Here is an 8493-nt window from a genome sequence, read left to right as displayed (position 1 = left end):
ATGCAGGCCAGCTTTCAGCCCCTTCCTAGTAGCCTTTGTCTTGTCTCCTTTCTGCCAGCATGCATTTCCCTTTTAAACATCTAATGCTTAGTGAAAAAAAAATCAGTGTTAACAGGTTAAAAGTTAATGTGCTTCACCTGTCTCACCTCCTTCCATTAGTAAACTTGGACAGCAAAGGGAGATTTGACATATTACCTGTTTGCTTATCTCCTCTATGGAGGAAATTATGAGGGGTGCTCAAGAGTTGTTCATCAAAATGTCAGGCTCCAATTTGGTAAAATCATTACAACACCTGCTTTCTGGGAATTATCATGAAACCTCACTCCTTTTCCCTTTGAATGGAGCCTGCTATTAGCCAAGAAATATACCCACCCACGACTTTTATTTACAGTTCAAGTCCTACTTGGAATGATGAGGAAGAAGGAAATTTCAGGAATCAGCTAAGTGATGGATGGTCGTTAGAGGATGAGGCTGAAGGGCATCCAAACTGCTGGGGAAACTTCTTGGGGGTTCTTACAAGATTGTGGGAGACTTCCGAAGTTTCCATTAGTTCAGATTCAGTAGGCTAGGAGAACAGTTTCACCTGGAAACTATCTATCTCAACTCTAGCCAAAGCAGCAAACATCTGATATTCAGATAGACTTTTAATTTTTTTGAACAAAAAATCAAGTCTCAAATATTTGAAAGCCATAGAAATGGCTCCAATGGCAATCCTTTTAAGAGCACAGAACTGGGGTTCCTGGAACCAAAGCTTACCTTTCTCCATATCCTATTTTCTTGCATGGTGACACTCCTCCTCTCCCATACTCCTCACCTGCTGGTCACCCAACGATACCCTACGCAAAAGAAAAATGTGGGTCTGCTTGGCCACCAAGAAATTTTAAATAGTTTTTAATTCCAAAATTACTCATTCCTTTTTATCTTCCACCTCTACAGATAGAAGAGGTAAGAGCTAAAAGACAGGTCATAAACCTCAAAGATGAAAAGGATGGAACGCTCCCCAAATTCAACTGCTGATTTTCCCAAGAATGAGCCATGCTTTCCCACCAATTAGCACTACCAGATATAGCAGATAAAAATTCAGGACATCAGTTAAATTTGAATTTCAGATAAACAGTAAATCTTTTTTTTTATAATACATCCCAAAATACTGCATAAACATACTTGTTCTAAAAAGTATTCATTATTTAGTTGAAATCAAAATTAATTGGCTGTTCTGTATTTTATCTGATGATCCTACTACCAATGGAATCAGAAATATGGTTGCATTTTAGAGCCCAGTGAACTAAAAAAGAAAATTCACTCAACAAAACTAATGAACCAGTAATTTTAAAATGTAGAAGGCCCTAAATGGCCAGAAAAGGCTGAAGGTCGGACCCACTTTATCCTACCTCTTTACGGGATCAAGTAGCCCAGTAATTCTCCACCATGGCTGCACATTAGAGTCACTTGGGAACAGCTATCCACTGCTGATGCTTACACCCTGCCCTAGACGCAGTGAATCCAAATAGGATTTTTAAAGGTGCCCTGTGATTCCAATGAGCAGTCAGATTTAGAACCACTGTGCTAACAAAGCAATTTTAAAAAGTTGAAGGGTGATAGAGAATGCATGACTATTTTAACCCAGGATCCCAAATTTTGCTGCACATTGCATTCTCCTGGGGAGCTTTGAAAACTATTGTTGCCTAACACCCACCCAGGCATTCCAATTTAATTGGTGTTGGGCACAGACTGGGTATCAGGAGTTGTAAAGCTCCTCAGGTGTTTTGATGTAGAACAAAGTTTGGAAACTACTCTGAAACTTTCCTCTATTTCTTAGGATGACAGCAGCACTAACTACTTTGCAAGAGCAGGAATGAAATCAGACCTTCCAAACAGATTTAAGAATACATTTAGATATTACTTATTTTTCCCATGTTGGTTGGCTTGTAAGAACTTAACTCTTTATAGGGCACCTATTCATCCTTTTCCCAGGAGTTTTATAAGTGGGAGGATAAGGGTCACTCAAGACCCTTTTGTAATTCCCTGCTTTCAATCATATATAATAATGATTACATGCTGATGTAATTCAGAAGCCATACTTCTCTTGTGCATAGAAATTTGCTCTATGCATGAATGGATGGACTAACTTGGAGGGAAGAGTGTGATGCCAACCTCTCGACTAATTGACAAGAAGAAAAAATCACCTGGGTCTTGCTACATTCAAATGTAGTCATAAGGAACATTGTAGTCTTCTGATCTCTCTTACAAATTGCTGAACACACAGCGATCCCTGTAACTGTTAGTCCTCCAACATTTAAAAGGTTGCTGACCTTCAAGAAATTATTTAGCCCTGATTTGACAGAAAGTGCAAGAGCATGACTTTTAGTGCCAAAAAACAATAGATCTAAATTTCCAAGGAAGCATGCTTTGTGGGAGGATATTACCCCAGCTGGTTGGGTAATTTGAGAGCCAAAGGAAGACATGACTGTCAGAGAGGACACCTGACAAGTTCCAGAACTTCAGCTTAGGAAAGCATTTCACAAGACTGGCCAATTTATCAAAAGTAGCCAAGTACTACCAGCACATAGTGTATTATGGGGGAGTTGTAGGGTTTATATGTGATAAAGCCAAAGTCTGAGCATCCTGCCTGATAATGCAGAGGCAAATAAAATGGTAAAACAATGATTAATACAAAGAAAGGATCATGTCTTGCATCAGGGCTGCCTAAACTTTTATCACTATGGTAAGAAAAAAAAGGAAGATTTTACTGTCTATATAAGGTATGTAAAGCCCACAAAACACTTTCTCACATTTTGAGAAAACTTTTTGAAACATAAAATACCTTTTAAATATAAATAACATTTCTCATTACTGTACATATGAGCCTTACTCGTGTAGTTGATCATTTCATAACCAAAGGACTTGAAAGATTATTAAAACTGTACCCCTTTGAAATATTTTATAGTTTGGGAAAATTAATAGGGCAACATATGCAAGATTTGTTTTCAGGAAATAAATAAACCTGTTAAAATATAATAAAATATTAGGAAAACATAAGTTTTAAAACTTGAAGATCATCCAGGTGGCTCTTCCTTTAAAAGAACTTAATGCATGGAAGTTTGCATTTATCCAAAATGAACATTTACTTCAGCCAAGGATTCTCCTGACTTCCTTCGATAGGGTTATTTATATACCAAATTCACTAGTACAATTCTGCTTGAATTACAGAAACTATATCAATACATAAATTCTCAATGAAAAAATATTGATTCGCCCTAGCCGGCTTGGCTCAGTGGATAGAGCATCAGTCTGCGGACCGAAGGGTCCCGGGTTCGATTCCGGCCAAGGGCACGTGCCTGGGTTGCGGGCTCAATCCCTAGTGGGGGTCGTGCAGGAGGCAGCCGATCAATGATTCTCTCTCATCATTGATGTTTCTATCTCTCTCTCCTTCTCCCTTCATCTCTAAAAATCAATAAAGAAATATATTAAAAAAAAATATTGATTCAAGTGAGGGACACATATTGTCATAGGTCAGTGTTCGGCAAACTCATTAGTCAACAGAGCCAAATATCAACAGTACAACGATTGAAATTTCTTTTGAGAGCCACATTTTTTAAACTTAAACTTCTTCTAACGCCACTTCTTCAAAATAGACTCGCCCAGGCCGTGGTATTTTGTGGAAGAGCCACACTCAAGGGGCCAAAGAGCCGCATGTGGCTTGCGAGCCGCAGTTTGCCGACCACTGTCATAGGTGAATGAAGCAATTAAAATTTCAGAGGGTATCAAATACCCTAAATTACCTATTTGATGTACTTTTAATTTGTTTTGTATAAACTGATTAATACATTTTCAGCATTTTTCACTGAAGATTAAGAATAGTTCTTTCTTTTACAAGTTACTTGACTTTGATCCCTCAAAGAAAGTTTATAGAATCCCCATATAAATCAATGAGTTGCATTTTTCATCCATTCATCAAACTTGACTTTAGCACTTAACATGTCCCAAGCACTATGACACTTGCAGGGAGAAACCACAGTGAGTAAAACTTATATAGGCCTTTTTATCCTCAAAGAGCCTATAGTTCAGTGAGGGAGGCAGACATAAATTACACAAATTACTACAATCTATTATAATGTTCCAAAGGCTAAACACAGGGTACTATGAACTGTACCTAGAAGACTTGCCCCAGGCTAAGGCGTCAGAAAAGGGGTCCCAGGGGGAGTGATATTTGAGCTGAGACAATGCTCATAATATTAGCTACCATTTACTGACATTTAAAAAGTATTAGCTCATTAAACCACACAATGGCCTATTGAATTAGATACTTTATCTCATTTTGTACTTGAGAAAACTGAAGCTAAGATAACCACAACTAGGAAGTAACAGAGCCTGCAATTGAATCCAGATGCTAACTCCAGAACACATATTGTATTCTGAACCATTAGTCATAGGTCCTCTCCAAAGAAAAGGATGAGACAGAGTATGGCAGTCTGCTCAGGATGCAGTAACAAAGCACTTAAGAAACATAGAATTGATTTCTCACAGTTCTGGAGGCTGGGAAGTCAGTTTCTGGTAAGGGCTCCCTTCCTGGCTTGCAGGTGTCGCTGCCTCACTGTGTGTTCACATGGCCTTTCTTCTGTGCTGCACAAAGAAAGGGAGATCTCTTTTTCCCCCCCATTTCTTATAACGTTACCAATCCTATTGAATTAGGACTCCACCCTTATGACCTTATTTAATTGTAATTACTTCTTAAATCCCTTCTCTTCAGACACAGTCATATTGGGTATTAGGGCTTCACCATATGAATTTGGGGGTGGGGGACATAATTCTGTCTTATAGCATGGAGCAAACTACTAAGTAGGAGGAGGAGAGTATTCCAGATGAGAAATAACTATGATATCAAGTGACTAAGAGTGTAGATTATGACAGATATGTGTGTTTGGCAACTCTTCTAGCTGAAACTAACCATCTTTACCAACAGAATCTAATTTCTGTAACACCCTCCTTCAGATAAAATATTTGCAAATACTGTCACCTAGTGGTAACAGGCAGGAGGTACCTTATTGGTGAGTATTACTGAACAGGTATATTCAGCTGCTTACCTTGGGGTGCTGATTTATCAATCTCCCCTTTTATTAAATCATTACCTGAGGATATTTTTTCTATTGATTTTTAGACAGAGTGGAAGGGGGCGGGGAGAGAGAGAGAAACATCAACGTGAGATAGACACATTCATTGGTTGCCTCATGCATGTACCCAGACTGGGGATGGAACCCACAACTGAGGTACATGCCCTTGACTGGGAATTGAACCTGTGACTCTTTGGTCCTTGGGCCGATGCTCTAGCCACTGAGCGACTGGCCAGGGCTTAATTTCCCCTTTACTGTGTGTGCTCCCAAGGTGTTTTTCCTAAGAATAACATTCATTAAACGAAACATTACAACATCAAGGTAGTTAGACTTCCTACTGTATTTACACACACACACACACACGCAAACACGTAGTGTGACAGTTTCAAGCTCCCAGAGAAAGAACAGGAGCCTAAGTTTAATCCCATCCCATTTTGAGTCATACCAGATAAATTTGGGCCAAGAGAAGAGTAAGTGATATAGACCATCAGTGAATATGTTTTATTCAGCAGTGTAGTTATGAGTCACTGTACTGGATAAAGAGCCTCAACTAGTTGAGGTAATGTCAGAAAATAAAAGGAATGTGTAATGGGCACTGGAAGATAGAAAAGTCATAAATAGCAACTAAAGTCTTGTGAATAGCTGAAAAAATTAGGACACTAGTATTTTTATATGCATAAGTACCAAACTAACTAGAGTGGGTACTATTCTTGGCAAGTAAAAATCATAACTAATACAAAAGTTCAATCTTAACTCTGAATGGCTTAGGTGGTAAAATCACCTGAACAAGTCCGCTTAACAGGGACATAATGATAATGTGAAGTGATGCCAAGAGAGGGATTACATAAAAGCTGTTTGGATCCTTACTTTCCTTTATTATATGCATTAGGCTCCCTCATTTAGGATAAACCTTTCTGGTTCAACCAGGGCATTATTCTCAGAGGAGCCATCACTAGATCCTACCTCCGGAAATTAGCAACTTTCAGTGTTAGCCTCATAAAATCCTAAATGTAGAATAAGTACTTGACAGGTTAATTAGTCCATTAAAAACCAGACATGAGTATTATTGGATGTATTGCTTAAAATTCTTTACGTTGCAAGTAATACAAAAACTCAAATTGAATCCATTTGAGTTCAAACTAAACGGTTCAGAGATAACTCGAGCTTCAAGAGATGCCTCATATAGGGCCCAAACAACACGACCAGAACTCTTTTCTTTATATTTATCAGCTCTGCTTTTGATTCTATTTCAAGCAGTCTTAAGTTTCATGGAGCCAAGATGGCAGCTGGCAACTCTGGCCTGAAAAGTTTAAGTACAGAAGGGGTTAACAAAATCCATTTTTCCAGCAGTCCCAGTGAATATTTCATTTTATTTCATTGACGTGGATTCAGTGACATGTACATCTCTGAACCAATTATTATAATTAGAGAGATGGGATACGCTGAAGCTTAAGGGTAGGATCAATTTTAAACAATCCATATGGCTGAAAATAGAGGGAAAAATGAATTACCCAAAGAATAATCACTATGCTTTTGATACTTAATAATATTGTATTATGCACGTGAATAGATCTTAAGCATTCTCAAAGGTAGCACAAGAAATATGTATGGTAGTAATTTTATAATATACACGTCTAACAAAATCAGCACACTGTACAGCTTAAATATATATGATTCTTTTATCAATTATACTTCAATAAAACTGGAATAAAGAAAAAGAAAAGAATGATTTTGGCAGAAAAAGGAAGAGAGGATTGATGCTGGGCAATTAGCCAATGGAAGTCCACAATATTGGAATGGTGCACCTTTTGAATGAGGACTGTACCTCTTCAGGGTGAAAAGGAGTATAGCAATGGGGCTCATGAAGAGCTGAAGCCAGTGCTATAGGTAGCAGAGCCAGGAGAGGCTGCAGACTGGGCTGTCATTGTCATTATTACTATTAAATAGTTGAAACTGCCTCCTGGTATCATTATTCATTTTGGTATCAAATTATCACACAGGGATTGTGACAATTCAATTTCTGATGTCTTCTCAGATGGCTCTTCTGTTTCTATTGTCAGATACTTCTCCTTCTGTTCCATGAATTAGTACAATCACTGAAGTCCTGCACATAGCATAGCATCTCTTCTCCTCCTCTATCCATCTCCGCTCCTTTTTCCTCCTCCCCCTCCTCCTCCTCCTCCTCCTCCTCCTCCTCCTCCTCCTCCTCCTCCTCCTCTTCTTCTCCTTCTTCTTCTCCCTCTCTCTCTCTCTCTCCTTTCCCCTCCGGGTTTCACATACTGCAAACTTCATCTCCATCCTATGAATCATGGAAATTTGTAAATTAATCTAGTTCTTATTTGCAAACTTTGTATCTCAGAGTCCTGGCCTTGATCTTGCTTGATCCCAAAAAGACTAGCTTGGAGCTTTTCGTAATAATATGAAGGAACAAGAAAGTCTACACCATATTCTGAGTAAGGGTTTATTGTTTGGTAAATGTCCCTTTCACTAAATTCTAAGTTGCCTGGGGACAGAGACCTGTGGTACCAAAATCAAACTTAATGAACAAGTTCATGTCAAAATATACACAGCTTTCAGTATAATACAACACTCCCTATCAATCCTCTCATTGCACTGGAACAGTCATAGTGAAGAAATGATTGCCAGTTTACAATAGCAGTCTATCCCAGTTTTGAACAGCTGTAGTATTAGGAATTGTATTGCGGGGGGAGGGGGCAGGTAATGTGTGTGTGGGATGTAGTTTCCCAGCATCAAAATTCCCTTGCTATGCTTGGTGAATCCACTATTCTGTGTGAGGAGACAAAAATCACATCTCTCATTATGTAAATGGATAATGACAGATTTGTTTTTCCCCTTGATCTTTGACATTTAGTGCATGGTATGTGGACCTGCATCTAGAACTGTGGATTTTCTTTTTTTTATATATAGACTAATTACTTGCCTTTTATTTTTTATTTTTTAGAGGCTCGGTGCATGAAATTCATGAAGGGTGGGGGGTGGTCCCCTCAGCCCAGCCTGCACTCTCTCCAATCCGGGACCCCTCGGAGGATGTCTGACTGCTGGTTTAGGCCTGATCTCACAATCTGGGACCACTAGCTCCTAACTGCTGACCTGCCTGCCTGATCACCCCCAACTGCCCCCCCCCCCCAGCCTGGTTGCCCCTCACTGCCCCCCCCTGCTGGCCTGGTCGCCCCATGCAGCCTGTTTGGTCATCTGTTCAGTTGTTTCAGTTGCGATGGTAACTTAGGCTTTTATATATATAGATTACAGTTGACATTCAATATTATATTAGTTTCAGGTTTACAGTGTATCGTAAGCAATTTATCCAAACAAACAGGGACCACCTAGAATTCATTTCACTTATGACATCGAGTGTCCAGTG

Source organism: Plecotus auritus (assembly GCF_963455305.1).
Source record: "Plecotus auritus genome assembly, chromosome: 6".
In the NCBI taxonomy this organism is placed as follows: domain Eukaryota; kingdom Metazoa; phylum Chordata; class Mammalia; order Chiroptera; family Vespertilionidae; genus Plecotus; species Plecotus auritus.
The sequence above is the reverse complement of the archived record's forward strand: the minus strand, read 5'-3'. Positions refer to the sequence as shown.